Below are 20,148 nucleotides of genomic sequence, written 5' to 3' on the forward strand. Positions count from 1 at the left end.
GCTAACGGGGCGGCTTGGGGACGGGAGCCCCACCTCCCGGTGACCAGGAAGGGGCGCTGTCTCCTCCAGTGAGAAGCTGGGCATCGGGGTGCAGGGGCCCCGGTCGGAAGGCCAGGGTGCAGGTGTCTGAGGGGGGGAAGGCACGGCTCCTCTGCCCAACGGGCGAATGGAAATCATTCCATTTAAGTCGGGGCAGGAGAGGGGCGAGCACTTAGAAGGCAGAAATGACAAATTCTGGATAATCGCCTCTTAAAAGCACTTTCACTCCCCAGAGGTGAGCGGCCCTCGGGGTGATGGGTCCGCAGGGCACGGACCCGTGGGCGGCAGGAAAGGGGTCAGGGCCCCGGCGCCTCGGAGCCGCCGCCACCTCCAGCTCAACCAGGGTCAGAGGGACCGAGCGCTCGGGGACGGAGGCGGGGAGTGGGGGGGCGGCCTCCCTCCCTCCCACACCCACGCGGGGGACGGCGGTGGCCTCAGCAAAGCCTCCGTGGCCGTGACCCTGGGCCAGGCGCAGCCCTCTGTGAGCCTTCTTTCTCTTTTTTATTTTTTTAATACATTTTTATTGATGTCAGAGAGGAGGGGAGAGGGAGAGAGAGGCATCCATGATGAGAGAGAAGCATGGATGGGCTGCCTCCTGCACGCCCCGCACTGGGGATGTGCCGGGGTCCAGCCCCAGCGGGTCCAGGGGTTCCCAAAGGCGTAGACGGAGTCGGTGAAGAAGGAATGGTCTCGATCTCCAGAGAGGTTCTGCTTCGGATCTCCAGCCAGGTTCTGTGGCCAGGTCCTGGTCAGGTTCTCTTGCCAATCTCCGCAGTCAGGTTCAGTCCAGGATCCCTGCCATGCTCTCTCGCCAGGCTCCGCCTCCAGGCTCCGAGGCCAGTCCCTGTCCAGGATCCTCTGGCATGCTCTCGCCAGCGAAGTTCTTCTGTCTCTAGAGAACGTTCTGTGTAGGTTCTGTGCCTAGGCTCTGTCTCTCTTGGTCCTGTCTTCCAAGCCCTGTGTCCTTAGTTCTGTGTTCTGAGTTCTGAGTGTTTCTGTCTTGTTACAACTGTATTTATACCAGTTGATTCAATCCTATCAATCTCTATTACAAAGGTTAGGGTGTTTCTTATCTCCATTCCAGGGAGAAAAGATTATGTAGTTTAAGCATGATTGTTTGTAGTTAAAGGGATTAATTACCCGCCTGGCACTTAGTTGAGGGGTTTTATTCCCTCCCTAACTTCAGGGGAAAATCCCTACCTGGGGATTCAACCTTTCTCGGAGAGGTGACTTTGGTTAAAACACAGCGCCAAGAAGGTGAGCAAACATATTAAGAACCGTATGCCAAATATGCCAGGTCCCTTGAAACAGCAAGGATGGTCCGGCTCCCGGCAAATTCCCCCTTTTTTATTTTTTAAAAGCAAGCATTAAAAAGAAAATCCTGAAACGCTCTCTTGTATCCATTTTAAGAGTAGGATTGGCCCTTTCTGCTATTACCTGAGTCCTGATCTATCACCCCAGGGAGAGCTTGCCAATCCTGCACTTTCCCGGGGTGGAAAGGCTGCAGTGGGGTTAAGGATAAGGCTCCTTGGGCCTACCTTCTCCCATGCCTCTACATTTACCTTTCTGGCACCTTTCCTTCCTCAGAAAAGCATGGACATATTTCTTGTATAAAATGTTCCATCTGACTGGGAGTAACCTTAACTCCTCTGCTAGCAAGCATATGTGTTAAAAGATCAATATGGAGTCTTTTTTTCTTTAGACTCAGTATGGCACATCTTCTTAATCTAAAGATCAATACAGAGTCTTTTTTCTTTAGACTCAGTATGGCACATCTTCTCAATCTAAGTTCTGTACTATCCACCTTCTTACCCTATTTATCCTCTATAGGGGGGTCTGTAGCACCCTGGTGGAGTCCTATCCGTCCCGAGTGTGGGGGTTTTCAATGGGGGGGGGCTTACCTAGGGGAATCCTTTTCCAGGGGTTCCCAAAGGTGTGGACGGAGTCGGCGAAGACTATCCACCCTTTTCCTACGGTGGAGTCCTATCCATCCCGAGAGTGGGGCTTACCTAGGGGTCCCTGTTCGGGCGCCATATGCCGGGGTCCAACCCCAGCGGGTCCAGGGGTCCCCAAAGGCATGGACGGAGTCGGCGAAGAAGGAATGATACGGAGACAGCGTTCAGTTGATCAGCAGCCTAGCCAGGATCTCCAGCCAGGATCTCCAGCCAAGTTCTGGTCTGGATCTCCAGAGAGGTTCTGCTTCAGATCTCCAGCCAGGTTCTGTCCAGGCTCTCCAGTCAGGTTCAGTGTCCAGGTTCCAGTCAGGTTCTCCTGCCAATCTCTGTAGTCAGGTTCAGTTCAGGATCCCTTGCCATGTTCTCCCGCTAGGCTCTGTCTCTAGGCTCCGAGGCCAGTTTCTGTCCAGGATCTTTTGCCATGCTCTCTCCAGCGAAGCTCCCCCGTCTCTAGGTGCTGTCTTCTGAATTCTGTCTCATGAGTTCTGTCTCTTGCTGTCTTATGAGTTCTGTGTTCTGAGTTCTGTGTGTTTCTGTCTTGTTACAACTGTATTTATACCAGTTGATTCAATCCTATCAATCTCTATTACAAAGGTTAGGGTGTTTCTTATCTCCATTCCAGGGAGAAAAGATTATGTAGTTTAAGCATGATTGTTTGTAGTTAAAGGGATTAATTACCCGCCTGGCACTTAGTTGAGGGGTTTTATTCCCTCCCTAACTTCAGGGGAAAATCCCTACCTGGGGATTCAACCTTTCTCGGAGAGGTGACTTTGGTTAAAACACAGCGCCAAGAAGGTGAGCAAACATATTAAGAACCGTATGCCAAATATGCCAGGTCCCTTGAAACAGCAAGGATGGTCCGGCTCCCGGCAGGGATGGAGCCCGCAACCGGGCACGTGCCCTGACCGGGAATCAAACCCTGACCTCCTGGTTCAGAGGTCGCGCTCAACCCCTGAGCCCGCCCCCGGGCTGCACCCTCTCTAGGGCACCCACCCCCCAGAGCCCGGCGCTGCCCCCCAGAGCCCGGCACTGCCCCCCAGAGCCTGGCGCTGCGTGCCTCAGGTCCCCCAGGCTCAGCCCGGAGGAAGCGGACGTGTGCACCTTGGGCTGGGCTGTGGCCACAGGACCTCCGCCCTGAGTGAGCCTCGCCCGCCCCTGGGGAGGGGACCGGCCTGAGAGCCAGGGCTGGCTGGGCTGGACCGGGTTCGGCCATAATTTCTAGTTCACAGATCCGGCACCGGCAGTGCCGTGTGGCAGCCAGGGCGCCCCGGCCTCGGGGTCCAGGGGACTTGTTGGGGGTCAGCCGCGTGGACAGCTGTCCTTCGTCTCCGGCCCCTCCAGAGGGGCAGCTGAGCCCGCGCGGCCCGGGCCCCACCACAGGTCACGTTGTGGCGTGGACCAGGCGGCGTGGCCCGCGGTGAACCCACCATCGCAGCGCAGCTTGAGCAGGAAGCGCCCGGCCAGGCGGGACAGCGGGCCACGAGCCGAGGGGATGGTGAGGATTCGGGTCACGTGGTGTCGTCGTCAGCGGCGGCTGGTGAGCGCGTGGCGGTGCAGTGCTGCCTGGGAGTGGGAGGGGGAGGAGGCAGGCTCTGGGCACCACCGTGAGGGACCCGGGTAAGTGGGGCGGTGCCACGGGGGGCGATGGTGGCCTCAAACACGGCACTGACGGGGGTGCCACACGGGGTCTTGGACGTCACTTGGGGAGGGGCCTGGGGGCCCAGACGGGGAGCCCTCCCTGCCTGGCCTCCCGGGAGAAGGCAAGAGGCGGGGTGAGCCTTCTCCTGGCCTCGGGCCGGCGGGTCGGCTGTGGGGGAGCCCTGTCCCGGAGGGAGGCAACCCTGAGCGATGGCGGCCGCTGTCTGCCAGAGGCACGAGATGGAAAGGGTCCAGTTGGAGGCAGTGCCCACGCCCCAAATCACCCTGACGATCCGCCATCGGCGTTACCTGAGGCCGATGCACCTCCGCTCGTCCGGGCAGGCCCTGCCCTCTCCTCCTCCACCAGCTGGGCCCCTGCTAAGCCGCCAGCCAGGCCTCCCTCCGCCGGCCCAGCGGGAGGCAGTTCCCGTGCTGAGGGCCGCAGGGGCCGGCTCCCCAGCTGGACATCCTCACTGGACACAGCCCCAGCCTGTGCCACCTGCAGCCCTTCCTTCGGGGGGCGGGGGAACCCCCTGTGATCCCTTCCTCAAGCTCCGCCAAGCCTGGGGGCCCATCGAGGGTGGCACCAGGTCCCGTCGAGGGTGGCACACATGGGCGGGCAGCCTGGCAGAGCCAGCAGCCTGCTGCCCCTCGCAGCCCTGTCCACGGCCCCACAGGCCTGTCCCCTGCAGACCCACGCCCGCCGGGGATGCGGAGAGCTCCCCTCCCAGTCACAGGCCTGTCTCCCCGGGGCCCTGGGAGCTGCAGGACGCAGGGCTCGCCCAGGAGGAAGCTGCTACGTGAAAAATTAAGAAATGAAGTAGAAGCCCGCCCGCCCGGTGCTGTGATGACGGAGAATGAAACATGAGCAGTGTGGGAGGGGCAGGGCGAGGGGAGGAGGCAGTTGGGTGTACATGGAATTCTTCAGTAAGAGCCTGGGGGCGCATACATTGTGATTCTGAGACAATCAGGCGCATGGGAACCGGTGTATGCAAATTCATTTAAATGACGGGTGTGGGGGGGGCTGAGCCTTGGGAGGCTGTGCGTGGGAGGGAGGCCAGCCAGGCCGGGACTCGGGGTCACACCGGCCAGAGGGGACCCCGAGGGACAGAGAGGGGCCAGGCCACCCTCTGTGGACGGAGCAGTGTGACCTGCGGGCTGAATTGTGTTCAACAAAGATCTTGTGTCAAAGTCCTCACCCCCAAGGCCTCGAACCGCGGCTGCGTCTGCAGAGAGGGCCTTGGAAGAGGTGGTTGGGTGAAAGGAGTCACCAGGGTGCCCTGGCCCCTGTCGGGGGTCCTTGGAAGAGGTTAGGACACAGACCCCCGAGGAAAGGCCAGGTGACGCCAGGAGAGCGGCCTCGGGGGGAGCCGGCCCTGCCCACCCTCCGCCCTGGGCTCCGGCCTCCGGAAGGTGAAGGGAAATGCCGGCTGGCTCAGCCACCGCCCGACAGGGGTGCCCACGGCCTCGGCCGTGTGACAGGAAACGACAGAGCAGCTGCCGGCCCAGCAGCCGCGTGGGAACCACGGAGCCAGGAGGCAGCCCTCTCGTGTCATCAGCTCCGTTTTAATTTCATTTTACAGGAACTGATTTCCATGGAAGGAGGCGTGTGGCTGGTGGCTGGCGTCCGGCAGGGCCGTCCTAGTCGGATCCCTCCGGTGACGCGTGGGGAGGATGGAGCCGGGGGCCAGCTCGGACCTGCTCAGGACAAGGGTGGGTAGCCCTCCGCTCCGCCCCCCTCGGAGGCCCGCGATGGAGACACCCCACATGGCATGCCGAGCCCCCACGTGCAGACCTGCGGGCACAGTCACCCAGCCCAGCCAGCCCTCTGGCTCCGAGCCCCGCCCACCGGGGCTCCTGGCTGCAGGGTCAGTGCCGGGCCGGCAGCGGGTGGTGGGGGCAGAGCGCCAGGAGCGAGGACGCTGTCACCTTGAACCAGACGGCGGAGTCCAGCGCGCTCTGAGCTGACAGCCCCCCCACCCCCCGCGCCCGCAATTAGCAGGGAGCCTTGACATCTAAGCAACAGCCACATTCTCCTAACAGCACGCCCCACGCGGGCCCCACGCGGCGTGACGGGGACCAGTCGCTTGTAAAAGAACTGCCGTCGCCAGGGAGCGCCCCCGGATGCGGATCCCCAGCGGGATTTCCGTGGGGAACAGAGTCCCGGCAGAGACAGACCTTGCAGTTTCCCGGGCTATTTACCAACTAATTCCTGGCACTGAGGGATTGAGCACGGGGTCGGACTGGGCTGGAGGGCCCGGGAGGGCGAGAGATGGGGTGGGCGGCTCCGATTAAATGGTTCTTAGGCAGAAAGGTCGCCCCCTGGAAAGAGGGGTGCACAGATGACTCGGAGATGGGGACCCACACCCCCCCCCCGGGGCAGAGTCCCCAGCGTTCACGGTTCCGGAAGCCGAGCCTGGCAGTCCCGGGCAGAGGGCAGAGGGAGGCCCGGGGCGCTGGGCGGGGCTGGGGCCAGGTGCTGCCGCCTCTGCGTCCGCGGGACCCGCTGCCGGGCAGGGCCGGGCGCTCACTCATTTGTCTGCTTTGGGCTTTTCCTTATTGAGGGAAGGGGGTTCCTCGGAACAAAGAGGGTCCCTGGCCGGCCGGGTGGGCAGTGCTCGCGAGCAGCGAGCAGAGAGCAGCGAGCCCGCCCCAGACTCCGGGACTCGGGCACCAGCCGGGAGCCTGCTCTGTGCCTGGTGCCGGCAAGAGGGGCCCGTCTGCTCCTCAACCAGGAGGCCTCGTCCCTCTATAAACAGGCCCAGAGAGGCCGAGGGACGCGCCCAAGGTCACCCAGCAGCCGGGACAGGCAGCCTGCCCGGCATGGACGTGCCCTTCTCACCAAGGACGCCGCCTCCCCGACGTGGCCTGGGCTGATCTCAGTTCCCGGCCAAGGGCAGGTGCCTGGCTGCCGGCTCTGTCCCAGCCACAGTCGGTGCGCGCAGGAGGCAGCCAGTCCACGTGTCCCTTTCACATCAACGTGTCTCTCTCCCCCCCCCCCTTCACTCTCTCTAGAAACCAATGGGAAAAAATATCCTCGGTGAGATTAAAAAATAAATCCCAGCCCGGCCAGCCTGGCTCAGGGGTTGGGCATTGACCTGGGAACCAGGAGGTCAGGGTTTGATTCCCAGTCGGGGCACGTGCCCAGGTTGCGGGCTCCGTCCCCAGTGGGGGGCGTGCAGGAGGCAGGCGATCCACGATTCTCTATTCATTGCTGTTTCTCTCCTCTCTCCCTCTCCCTTCCTCTCTGAAACCAATGAAAACATTTTTAGAGAAAAAGGAAAAGAAAGAAGGACATCCCAGACCGCCCTGAGAACCGGAACTCCTTGTCCAGGAGCGCCCGGGGCTCCGGCTGCAGACGGGACCCTCCCAGGCCCCGCCCACTTCCCACGGTCGTGCCGTGACACCCGGCTCCCCTCACGCCCCCCTCCCTGCGCTTCCTTCGCCCCTGCGGCGGCTGCGGCTCAGCTGCCAGCGGTCTCCTGCGGCTCCAGCATTTATGAAACGGCCGGGGCGGCGTGGCAACCTGGAACTGACCCGCTTCCCGAGCCGCGAAGCGCCGGAATACTAACGCAGAGTGATTAACGGCGCTCAGAGCCGTCTCCGGCTGAGGACAGCAGGCGGTCGCCGCTGCGTCTTTTTAATGCTGAGCTGGTTTCCGTCCCAGGTCATTCTCTCGGGCAGACCCTGGGCTGAGGAGCCTGGCCCAGCCACGGGGTCAGATCCCCCCACCCCGCCCCATCCGAGCGAACCCTGCACCCCTCAGAGCCTCCCTTTCCTGCCGTGTGAGGTGGGGCTGCGGGCCACAGGCCTTCGCCACCGGACCGTCGGGGTTGAAATCCAGCTCCCACAGCCCTGCTCGCTGCTGCCCGCCCGCTCCCCTGGCTGCTGCCCGCCCGCTCCCCTGGCTGCCTCCACGTGCACACATTCCACCCATCTAACCACCGTCAGTTTCCCAGGATTCTGCTCAGAAGTCACCTCCTCCAGGCAGCCTGCGGGGCTCGCCCGGGGCCCACCTCCCAGTGCTCAGGGCCCTGCCTGGCTGGTGTGCGATTCCGCTTCTGAAGGAGCCGAAGGTCCCTGGAGGCCTGGCTGGGTGACGGGCTTCGCTTCAGAGGCTCCCTCCCTCCTGAGGTCTCCCCTGTCACCTCAGAACCCAGCGCCAGAGGCTTTAGCCCAGGGGTGGGCAAACTTGTTGACTCAGGGCCACAATGGGTTCTTAAACTGGACCGGAGGCCGGAACAAAAGCATGGATGGAGTGTTTGTGTGAACTAATATAAATTCAAAGGAAACATCATTACATAAAAGGGTACGGTCTTTTTTTTCAATAGTTTTATTCATTTCAAACGGGCGGGATCCGCCCGCGGGCCGTAGTTTGCCCACGGCTGCTTTAGACACTGCCCACACTCTCCCGCCTCCAATGGCAGCGCCGGGACAGACCTCCCTGCTGGCCCCGCCCGCTCGCCAGGCTGTGGGGTCCCCGGCCGCAGGCAGCACCCCGTGGAGGCGGCTGGAAACGCAGAGTCTCAGGCGCCAACCAGACCTGCCCGTGAACAGCCGCAGGGCACCCAGGTCCTCCGCGACCCGGGCCTGTGGTTAGAGGGCCCCGCACCCGGCCGGTGGGGCTCAGGGCTGAGCGTCGACCTATGAACCAGGAGGTCAGAGTTCAATTCCGGTCAAGGGCACATGCCTGGGTTGTGGGCTCAATCCCCAGTAAGGGTTGTGCAGGAGGCAGCCGGTCCATGATTCCCTCTCATCTTTGATGTTTCTCTCTCTCCCCCTCTCCCTTCCTCTCTGAAATCAATAAAAATACATTTTTTTAAAAGAAGCCCCCCCACCCCGGGCAAAGCTGCCGAGAACATGCCTGCCCCACCGTCCCCGTCCCCCCAGACCCTCGCTCGTGGCGCCGCGCAGGCCCTGGCGGGAAACGCCGGGGATTCCGGGGGACGGTCCGCATCAGCCAGAGCGGAGGGGGCCTCGGGCCAGACCGGCTCAGCCCAGGCCCGGTCCTCCCTCGCTGCCGGCCCGCAGGCCAGGCCCGGCTGTTGATGGCGTCTGGGCTCCCGGCCAGACATCGTTTCTGGCACTGACGCCACTTAATGTTCCTTCGATGCCTTATTCATCCCCGCAAGGTGCAGAGCCAACTCCTGGAAGCTCCCAGACAGACATGCGCACACCCCAACCCGGAGTCAGGATGGGACTCCATCTCCCCATCGCCACCGTATCGACCCCGCCCGCCCCCGTTCTCCCCAGCTTCTCTCCCCCGAACTCAGTCCAGAACGAGCCAGGGCCGACCGCCCTGCGTCCGGACGCCGGCTCTGCCTGTGCCGTGCGGCCACGGGGACGTCGCTGTGCTTCTCTGGCCAGACCTGAGTTCTGAGACTCCTCGAAGCTCAGGGTGGGTAGGCACCTTGGGGGTCCCCTCATTCGCCAACCAATAGAATGCCCTGATCCTCTCAGCCACGCCCAGTTCCGGGGCCACCCTGGGAGGCCCGAGTCCCCACGGGGACAGGGCGCTCAGGAGCTGAGCGAAGCGAGCGGCTCAGCACGGAGCGCGGGGTCCCGCCGTGAGGCTCCTGGCTCTGTGATTCTCTCCCTCCTCCTTCTCCCTCCGCCCAGGCGATGGCCAAGATGTGGTGGGCTGCCAAAAAACCGAATAAAATCAGGCTGATGGGTAAGTGATAAGAGAACTGTTGATTGGGTTTCTATCCTTTTTTTTATTTCTGACACTTCAATTATTTCAGTTATGACTTTTTCATAAAACAGTTCATAGATTGCAGGGGCACAGCTAACCTTTAAATCTCCCATTTAGCCATCACAGTAATTTGCCTGGAAATGTGTTAGGCATCGCAGGTGCTCGTACTGCGGAGCCCCATCAGCAAATTAATGTCGAGGTTAATTCAAACTCTGGGGGAAAGTGCAACCTTGACAGAGATGAATCCGGCCGCCGCGGACAGCAGGGCGGCGCCGGCAGCTGCGGGAGAGCGAGGCGGCCTGGCAGACGCAGAGCAGCTGTGTCTCATCCGCTGTGGGAGCAGCAGGCGCCCACGGTCAGGCTCCCGAGTTCAAACCAAGTCCAGCACTAACAGCCCGGGGGCCGTGTGCACCCCTGTCCCCACGGGACCCGGTCTCTCCGTCGATGACATTGGCAGGAACGGGCATGTGTCTACTTGTGAGGAGTAACTGACGTGATGTATGGAGAAGGATAGAGCCACCATTTATTTAAGGGCAAGAAAAGTTAGCTTTCATCTTCCCCCTCATCACCATCATCATCACTACCATCATCACCATCATCACCACCATCACCACCATCACCACCACCACCACCATCAGCACCACCATCACCATCACCACCACCATCACCACCACCACCACCATCACCACCACCATCGCCATCACCATCACCACCACCACCATCACCATCACCACCACCACCACCATCAGCACCACCACCACCATCAGCACCACCATCACCATCACCACCACCACCACCATCAGCACCACCATCATCATCACCACCACCACCATCACCACCACCACCATCATCACCACCATCACCACCACCATCACCACCACCATCACCACCACCATCGCCACCACCATCACCACCACCACCCCCATCACCACCACCACCACCATCAGCACCACCACCACCATCACCATCACCACCACCACCACCATCAGCACCACCACCACCATCACCATCACCACCATCACCACCATCAGCACCACCACCACCATCAGCACCACCATCACCATCAGCACCACCATCACCACCACCACCACCATCATCGTCACATACTCTAAACCAGAGGTGGGGAACGGCCAGTCTGGGGTTGGATCAGGCCCTCACAATCACGTGGTCTGGCCCTGCCCGGCATAGGGGTGAGTTCGTCACACGTGTGACCAAACACAGCAGGCTCCTGCCTGAGCTGACAGTCCTGTGTGGCCCTGCAGCAAAGGAAGCTGGACGTGCCTGGAGACCCCAGGACGGTGGCGGGTGCTGTCCCAGCCAGTGGGTGCTGGGCACAGGGACCACATGCTCACACACCCAGGCTCCCTCACACATGTATTCACATGTGTACACGCACCCATGTGTGCACACACGTTCACTCACACGTGTGCAAACGTATGCCCATGGACACACACAGGCAGGCCTGTCCTCCCCCTCCTGTGCCCAGTGCCCCTTCCCACTGGCCTGCCTGCACCTGGCCTGGAGGCGACCAGCACGTGGTGGGGAGGGGGCGCGATGCTGCCGTCAGCACAGCCTCAGGCTGGCCCAGGGCAGCATATGCCGGCCGCCTCCTGACCCGCGGCTAACCCCGCACACAGGCCCCATCCCAGATGCGCTGGGTGCCAGCCGGGGCCCACCTGGCCTCCTCGCTAGACGCCCCTGCTGTGAACAGGCCACTGGTAACGAGAACGTTTCCCCACTCAGAGGGCAAAGAACGCTCGTGCCCAGACGCACGGATGCTGAGCCGAAGGCCCCGATGGCATGGCTCACGTCTTCACGTCGCGGGCAGGGAGCAGAGGTACAAGGCAGGCGGCGTCTGAGCGGCCCGGACGGGGCCTGAGCACCCAGGGCAGCAGGGGCAGCGCCCCGCACCTAGAACCCCACGCTCACTCTTGCCGGCCACCCAGAGAGGGAGAGCAGGGCGCGGCCGCCCGGCCAGGCCTCTGAGATCACCAAGGTCCCGTGAGCCTCCAGGCACAGGCGCTTGGAGAGAGGACAGGACCGGCTCGGTGGGGACAGAGCCGTCAGCAGGGCGCTGGGCCTCGGGGTCCCATCCTGGCCGACTGTGGCAGGACCCCGGCCCAGCCTGGACACTCCAGCCCACCCCCTGAAGCCGGGCAGCCTCTCCTACCCCGGCTGCAGTCCCTGCCTCCACCTCTCCCCCTCCCGCCCTTCCCAGTCCCTCTGTGCCGCCTCCCAGCTCTGAGCTTTGCTGGCCTGCAGTCCGAGCTGTGCTTTGGCTTTGAGAGAGGGAAAAGGTAAGGTCCGGCTAACGGTGGGCACTTGTCAGGGCACTGATGGGCGTCTCACAGAGGAGGGGGCATCTGCGCTGGGTTTCAAAGGATGTGTAGGAGTTCACCAGTTGATCCGAGGGCAACGGGAGCATTTTGAGCGAAGACACAGAGGTGAGGAGTATCTGGGGAAGGGAGGGGTCAGCAAGACTCATGTGGAGTCAGGGATGGGAGATGTGGGAGCCGAGCCATCTCCGGGACTGGAGAGCCGGCTCGTGCGCACCAGCGGGGCCTCCGCCACAGCGGGGTCGGCCCACCTCCCCGGGCCGTCCGGCCGCTGCTCCGTGATGGGACAGAGCGGTCCCCTCGGACGAGGCGAGGCCTGGCCCCGCCAGGGCCGTGGGGAGGAGGCGATGGCGGAGGGCCGCTCGGGGGGACGGTAAGTGGAGGCTTGTTTGCGGTGCTTTTATAGATTCAGTCACTTTGTCAGCTCAGGAACGTGGCAGTGATAATGCACGGCTCCATGTGCCCATCAACTTGCCCGTTCACGGTCTATTTAGGGAAGAGCCTGAGGGCGGGAGAGCGCAGGCGGGCCGCTTCCCGTGAGGTGGCTTCGCTGTCTGGGGTCCCCCGGCGCAGGCAGCCATCGGGGGCCCTTGGGGGACACCGGGGGGGGGGAGGGACGTTCGCTGCCGGTGAGTGGGCGTGGGCCCCGCCTCTGCACAGACTGATGCTCACGAGCTGTGTGGCCCCAGACAAGTGTCCTAGCCTCTCTGGGCCCAACTGTGGCCACTCCTCTGCCTCCCGGTTCGGGACGGGGCTCAGCGGGAAGTGTGGGTGCTGCCCTTGGGCAGGCCCCCGGGGGCAGGCGTCCGGCCCGGGACTCTCCGTGCTCGCGCTCCTGCACCCTCAGGCAGCGCCCGCGCTGGGCTGCTCCTGTGCCACACCGTGGACTCAGGTCTCAGCCTTGACTTCCCCAGGCAGCGGGGGGCAGGGGGCAGCGGGGGCGTCGTTGGGCTCACAGTCCTGCACCCCGGGCTTGCCGTGGTCACCCCGTGGCAGGGCCACCGGCAGCACCCGGACCCTCCTGGCAGAGCTCCCCCTCTGGACGCAGCCGGCTCTGGGGCCTCCTCCGCCAGGCCCCCGGTCACCAGGACGCAGCACCGTGCTTTCTCCATGGTGTCGGGCTCCCACGGGCTCCCACTGGCTCCCCCCCGGGAGAGGCTGTAATTCCCGCGGCTCCCCACACTCCCGGGGCTCAGGGAGGGAGCGAGGGGCGGGCCAGGGTTCCGGGTCATCTGCTGCTCAGTGGAGACCTGGACTTGAACCCACAGCTCCCCCAGCCTGAGGGAGCCCCCGGGAGCGATTCTGGAAGAGGCCAGACCCCCCCCCCACTCCAGCCCTCGCCCTGACCTCCCCCCGAGCCTCGTTCTCCACCCTGACCGAACCGCCCGTATCTAATAAAACTGTCAGGACCACTGATCTGTGCGATGCGCCGGCTCCTCTCTCTGCTCCTCCCAGACGCCATAAACCCCGAGCTGCTCCGCGAAGACAGGAGAGTGATGGGGCGCGCCAATCACATGGGAGGAAACAGGACGGGCAGGGTGCCCTGTGCCAGCAGCACACGCGGGGGCGGGGGGGGGGGGGAGCCCCTGGGAAAGGCCCGAGCTGGGGGGGGCGGGGCGGGGCCAGGGCAGCAGCCGGGGGCGCAGGCAGAGTGAAGGGCTGCGGGTCCTGCAGTCAGGGAAGCCTTCCTGGAGGCGGAGGTGCCTGAGCCACATCTTGAAGCAGGAGCAGGCGCTTGTCCATGGGAAGGGGGGACGAGGGACTCGCACACCAACGAACAGTGAGCGTGCAAGGCCGCGTGCAGAAGGAGCGGCTGGAGGACGGCAGTCGGGGGCCCACAGGGAGCAGGGGGAGGCCAGCGCCGCCCAGGCCTGCTGCGGAGGCGAGCTCCTGGTGTCCGTCCTGGGCCCTGGGGCTGCGGGAGCCCGGGAAGGAGTGGGATTGGCCACAGGCCCAGGGACCGGCCGGACCCCGCCCTGATGGGAGCCAGGTGCCTGCCCCCCACGCAGGGAGAAAGCGGCCCCGGCCTTCCTCTCGCAGAGGCCCCCCACGTGCTGTTGGGCCACGGTGCACTGCTGGCCCCCGACGGTGGCCGGGCCTGTCCCTCCGCCGCCGCCCTGGTCCCAGTGACAGCTCTCGGCGGCCGTCCGTCCAGACCGTGGGTGGGCGATCACCCTGGCCCACTCGTCCGCGTGCACCCACGTGGAACCACAGGGTCCCTTACGGGAGGGGCCGGAGGTCGGAGCCCGGAGGAGAGGTGACGATGGAAAAGGCCCGGGACCGTGGCGCCTGGAGCAGGCGGGAGCGCGGGCCCTCTCGCTGGGGCCGTGGCACCCGGAGGCCAGCCCCTGACGCCCGTTTGGATTCCTGCCTCCAACGGAGAAACGACACGGAGAGCCTTCGTCCGCACCCGTGCCCGTCTCCAGGGTGATCGGTCACAGCAGGAACAAGAAAAACAAATCTGATGGTTTTGCGTCCAACCTCAAACCTCAACCCATTTTCCTTAAAGTCTCAGTTCTCATCCTGAGACTCTCCGGCTGCCGGATGTGGGAGGGGCGGCTGCCCGCTGACCTGGGCCCGGGGAGGACGCCGCCGCCTGCCGGAACCAGCGCGCTCCCGCCAGGTCTCGGGCGGCGTCACCGCAGCGACAGGTGCTGATGCTGGGGGTGCGGCCGCTTGACACGGGAGTTTGACACGGAACATGAAGCGCCACTCACCTCGCTCCTATTAATGAGACATAACGACTGCGCCCGTAACGCTCCCTGCGAGCTGCGGGGGGAGAGCCGGAGGGATGCTCTGGGGCCGCCCTGGGCCAGAGGCCCTCAGCGGGGACGGCGGGGCGGGGGGTGGGGGTGGGGGGGGCAGGGGGGCCCACAGCTCCGGGCTCAGGGGGCCCGGCGGGCCCAGGACGTCCGTGCAGCCGGCGGTTTTCCTGGTCAAATATTGGCTAAGGGATGGAGCACAGGCCAAGGAGCTGAGACTTTGTCTGTTAGGGCAAGGGCACCTCATTGCGTCACCTGAGCTCTGAGCCCAGCCCTGGGCACACTCATGCCCTGACCCTGGTCATCAGACTCCTGGGTGTGAGGGTCACTGGAGGGAGGCCCTGGAACACACGGGCCCAGGTGCTGGGTGGACGCGATGCCCGCCCCCTCCCCCTCGAGCGATACCAGCCAGGCCGCTCGAGCCCCTAGATTTTATTAACAAGCCGATCCGCTGCCCGATGCGTAGCCGGCCTGTGCCCCGAGGATCGATGCGCCTGTGGCCGATGGAGCCCGCTCCCTGCACCTCAGCGCCTCAGCCCCACTCGGAGGCCTCGGCCCGCCCAGCGGGGCAGAGCAGAGGGCGCGCCAGCGGCAGCTCGCGGGCACACGGCGTGGTCTCAAGGAGGACGTCCGGTCACTCGGTCCCCTGGGTCCTGGCTCCCCTGTCTCGATCCCCACTGGGCAGGGCTTCAGAGGCTCCTCAGCCCGGCGGGTGCCCGAGGGCCTGTGGGCAGCGCCTGCCCCAGGACGCCTCCCACCCGGGCCCCGGCGGGCAGGCGCTGACCCACAGCTGTGCGTGCCGGCCCCACCCGATGCGCACATGGCGCCTCCTGGGAGCCCGGGGGACGGCGCCGTCTCGCAGGTCAGCAGCCGGGGGCGCCCGCCTTTCCCAGGCGGAGCTGGGTCTGGACGCAGCGTCGGGACCGGGGCCAGGCCGGGCCAGGCCACCTGCGCTGAGCTGACCTGAGCAGCTGCCTCCGGCCCAGCAGAGCCAGACCGACGTTCTCGGCGGGGTCTGCGCGCGATGGGCACCGTCTCCCGCGGCTGGCACCTTGGGGGGTCACCCAAGGGATTGGATGAGGGCCCACCTCCCCCTGCCCCGTGCCCGCTGGGCTCCTGCCCGCTCCAGCCCCCGGGGTCAGCACTCCCAGCCCAGTGGCTCTGTGTGCCCTGAGCTCACCTGTGGCGGCTGCTGGGAGGCTCCAGGCAGCGGCCACAACCGCCCTCCCGCCACCCCCACCTGGAAGTTTCTGGAAGCCCGTGGGTGGCCTCGCAGTGCCCGGCTCAGCACGGGCTCCCCCCCTCCCCGCCCCTTTCCGGCCCCCGTCACTGATTCTCTTCACAGACGCGGCCCGTCATGGAAATAGCACTCGGCCTCCACGCGGATCCATGTCCCGAAATAGCAGAGTCCCGCGTGGGAGAATTCTTCAGCAAAGGGGGGGCGGGGGACCGGCTGCGCTTCCGCGGGCGTATTACGCGGCTGCTCGATTCCTGGGAGGCGAATACCGCCCCCCGCCCCCAGGCGCGGGAAGCCACTTGTCTCCAGGACGGCCGGTGGGGGGAGCGGGGGGGACAGAGGTGACCAGGGCCCCATCGTGGGCAGGTGCCTGCCCCGTGTCCCGCATTAGAAACTGGGACCCAGACGGGACGTGAGCTGCCCTGTGCCTGGGCTCAGAGCGGACAGGGTGGACCCAGGACACTATTCCTCAGGCTCTGAGAACGGCCCCCATCACACACGCACGGACACGCACGGACACACATGCACATATGTGCACACGTGCACACAGAGACACCCTCCCACACAGGGAGTGAGTCTCGGCCTCTCTGGCTCCGGTGGCCGCACCTGCAGGGTCACCGCCAGGCCGCCTGGGACACGCTGGGGCAGGTGGGGGCTGGGGGAGGGTTCTGGAAGGCTCCCTGCTCCACAGGCCCGGCCGCCCGGGAAGCCACGCCAGGCGCTCTCCGGGTGCGGGGGCAGGGCCAGGCCCCGCCCAGCCACCCTGGCTGGTCCCTCGGTGCCCCATCTGGAAAGGGGGTGGGGCCACCCTCCCGGCACGCCCAGCTGGCCAGCCCCGCACGGAGGTGGCCCCCAGGCCCCCGAATGCCAGTCCCCGGAGGTGAAGGTGGGATGGTGACCAGCAGAGGGAGCGCCTCGCGGGCAGCTGTGGCTCAGAGCAGGCGGCTGCCTGGGCAGGACACTGAAGACAGAGGGCAGGGGACAGGTGGCCCAGAAAGACACACACGCCGCCCTGAACACACACAGGCACAGCTGCCGGGGCCCTGAGACCCTCGGGCCCGCTTCACAGACGGGGAAACTGAGGCCTGGAGTGGAGAGCGGTGTGTCCCGCAGAGGCCCAGGCCCTCCGGGGTGGGGATCCAGGGCGTGGGGCAGGGGAGGGACAGGCCTGTCAGCCCACCGATCAGAGCGCCCACCGCGAACTGTAGCGACTCGCCATCCTTCTCTCCTGATGAGGGGACCCGGGGCCCATTAGTCTCGGAATTGCCGCGGAGGAGAGCGTTAGGAGAAAAATAAACGGGAAAGGCACCCATCGGAGCTGTGATTGGGACACAGTGTGTCATGGCAATGAATTGCAAATACAAGAGGGTCCCTTGTCGATTGATTTCAGCGAGTAAACAATTTGGGTATTTAAATGGAAACTCGTGAAGGGAAGGGAGCGGGGACTGGGTTCGAGAGAGAACGGAAAACCTCGGGCCGAAAGCTGGCTCTGGGACTCGGGGCCGGAAGGAGGGCACGCCCTGCCCGGCCTGCAGCTCCCGGCCGCCTCCTCGGGAAGCCATGCCGGGCCGGCCGGGCACCTGGCTGCCTGCCCGGTGCCACCTGTGTTCCTGTGAGCTCCCACGCCACTGTGGCTCCTGGGTGCATGTGGCTCCCCACCAAGGGGCGCCAGAGAGCGGGGTCCTCGTTTATTTCCTGAACCAAGCCCAGGTGAGGGGGCGCTGAGAGCACACAGCCATCAGGAGAGTGAATGGATAGGCAAATGACCAAGCAGATGGATGGTTGAGTGGATGAGTAAACAGGGGATAGATGAATGAGTGGATGCATGAGGGAGGGAGGGATGGAGGGATGGAGGAGGGATGGATGAATGGAGGGATGGATGGAGGAGGGATGGATGGATGGATGGATGGATGGAGGAGAGATAGATGGATGGATGAGGGATGGATGGATGGATGGAGGAGGGATGAATGGATGGATGGATGGATGGATGGATGAGGGATGGAGGAGAGATGGATGGATGGATGGAGGAGGGATGGATGGATGGATGGATGGATGGATGAGGGATGGAGGAGAGATGGATGGATGGATGGAGGAGGGATGAATGGATGGATGGATGGATGGATGAGGGATGGAGGAGAGATGGATGGATGGATGGAGGAGGGATGGATGGAGGAGGGATGGATGGATGAAGGAGGGATGGATGGATGGATGGATGGAGGAGAGATTGATGGAGGAGAGATGGATGGATGGATGGATGGATGGAGGAGAGATGGATGGATGGATGGATGGATGGAGGAGGGATGGATGGATGGATGGAGGAGGGATGGATGGATGGATGGATGGATGGATGAGGGATGGAGGAGAGATGGATGGATGGATGGAGGAGGGATGGATGGAGGAGGGATGGATGGATGAAGGAGGGATGGATGGATGGATGGATGGAGGAGGGATGGATGGATGAAGGAGGGATGGATGGATGGATGGATGGATGGAGGAGGGATGGATGGATGGATGGATGGATGGAGGAGGGATGGATGGATGGATGGAGGAGGGATGGATGGATGGATGGATGGATGAGGGATGGAGGAGAGATGGATGGAGGAGGGATGGATGGAGGAGGGATGGATGGATGAAGGAGGGATGGATGGATGGATGGATGGAGGGATGGATGGATGAAGGAGGGATGGATGGATGGATGGATGGATGGAGGAGGGATAGATGGATGAAGGAGGGATGGATGGATGGATGGATGGAGGAGGGATGGATGGATGAAGGAGGGATGGATGGATGGATGGATGGAGGGATGGATGGATGAAGGAGGGATGGATGGATGGATGGATGGAGGAGGGATGGATGGATGGAGGAGGGATGGATGGATGGGTGGATGGATGGATGGATGGAGGAGGGATGGATGGATGAAGGAGGGATGGATGGATGGATGGATGGAGGAGGGATGGATGGATGAAGGATGGATGGATGGATGGATGGATGGATGGATGGATGGAGGGATGGATGGATGGAGGAGGGATGGATGGATGGATGGATGGAGGAGGGATGGATGGATGGAGGAGGGATGGATGGATGGGTGGATGGACAAGTGCATGAGGAATGGATGCTTCCTCCAGGGCACTGAGGCTGAGCGGACGGCCAGGAAGAGACATGACTGAGGAGAAATGGAAGGAAGGGACATGGGTGCTTGAGGTGCAACTCCCACTGAGCAAACGCCTCTGAGCCACGTGCCATGTGCCGAGGCCGGGTCCTCGCCCCTCCCCAGCCTCCCGGAAAGGGACGTTCAACAATCCCAACCCAACTCTGGTTCCGAGAACGCTGTCCGGCCTGGACACCAGGAGACGCTTCCCATTCCTGCTCCTCCCGGGGCCATGTGACTGGGGAACCGGGTTTCCCTGTGTCCCAGGAGGAGGGACAGGAGGGTCCTTCCCCAGCCCTGCTGGCTCTGGGAGGCGATACCATGGTCACAGCTGCTCACACCAATCCCTGTCCCGTCCTGTGCCCGTAGCCGATGGGCACCGCCGGGCAGGCCTCTGGCGGGGGCTGGCTCAGCAGGGACAGCACGTGGCTCTCAGCCTCACACGGCTCCACACGGAGGAGCTGAAGGTCACCTGGACTCCTTGAGCGGGAAGCTCCGCGTCCAGCCGGGCGCCGGCAGCTGCCGCTGACATCAGCACTGTCCTGGGCGCCTGCCTCCTGGCCCGTGCTGGCCCCGAGCTGCCCTCGCCACCGGCTGAACTTCTCACCCCAAATAGCTGCCCCACCAGGGCCGGTGCCGTGTCGCTGGGCCAGCAGGGGGTGCTCGGGGCCCTGCGGGGCCCACAGGAGGGCTGCCAGCCCCCCGGATTCTCCAAGGTCATGCAGCTCAGAGGCAGGCGAGGCAGAACCCAGCCCGTGTCCTCCTGCAGGCCAGCCCGTTCTCCGGCTCAGTGTCCTCATCTGTCACAAGGGGCCACGGCCCAGCACGGGGACCTCAATTTCCAGGGCCCCAACCCGGTGCCTCCAGGTCTCAGGCTTCCCGGCTGAGGCAGAGACTAGCCCCCCGTCCCACGTCCAGGGCCCCCCTGCCTCCCACAGCCCCCCTCCCAGCCCCTCCCGGCCTGGCCAGCAGCTGCCAGGTGCCGGGCTGCGGGTTCAGACGCACAGCCCAGCCGCAGGCCTGTCCCCCGGCTGCCCCCACACCTGAGGCCGGCGTGTAAAATCCAATTTGCTCCCGGCACCTCCCGCAGACGCCCCTGGGGCCCAGGCAGCCACCGGTCACTGCAGCCAAGATGAGGAGGCGGCTGCGCTCTGCCCCGGTCGGTCTGCCAGCCCCACTGTCCAGGCTGCGCCCCACACCCCACTGTGCCCACACCTCCCTGTCCCCAGGGAAGAAAGAGCTGCACAGAATCTTAAACCCCGAAGCAGGTGGGCCAAAGCAGCCTGGACCCAAACCTTTTAGACCCTCCCCCCCAGGACTGGGACCTGGGCCGCGGAG

This window comes from Myotis daubentonii, chromosome 17 (genome assembly GCF_963259705.1).
Source record: "Myotis daubentonii chromosome 17, mMyoDau2.1, whole genome shotgun sequence".
NCBI lineage: Eukaryota > Metazoa > Chordata > Mammalia > Chiroptera > Vespertilionidae > Myotis > Myotis daubentonii.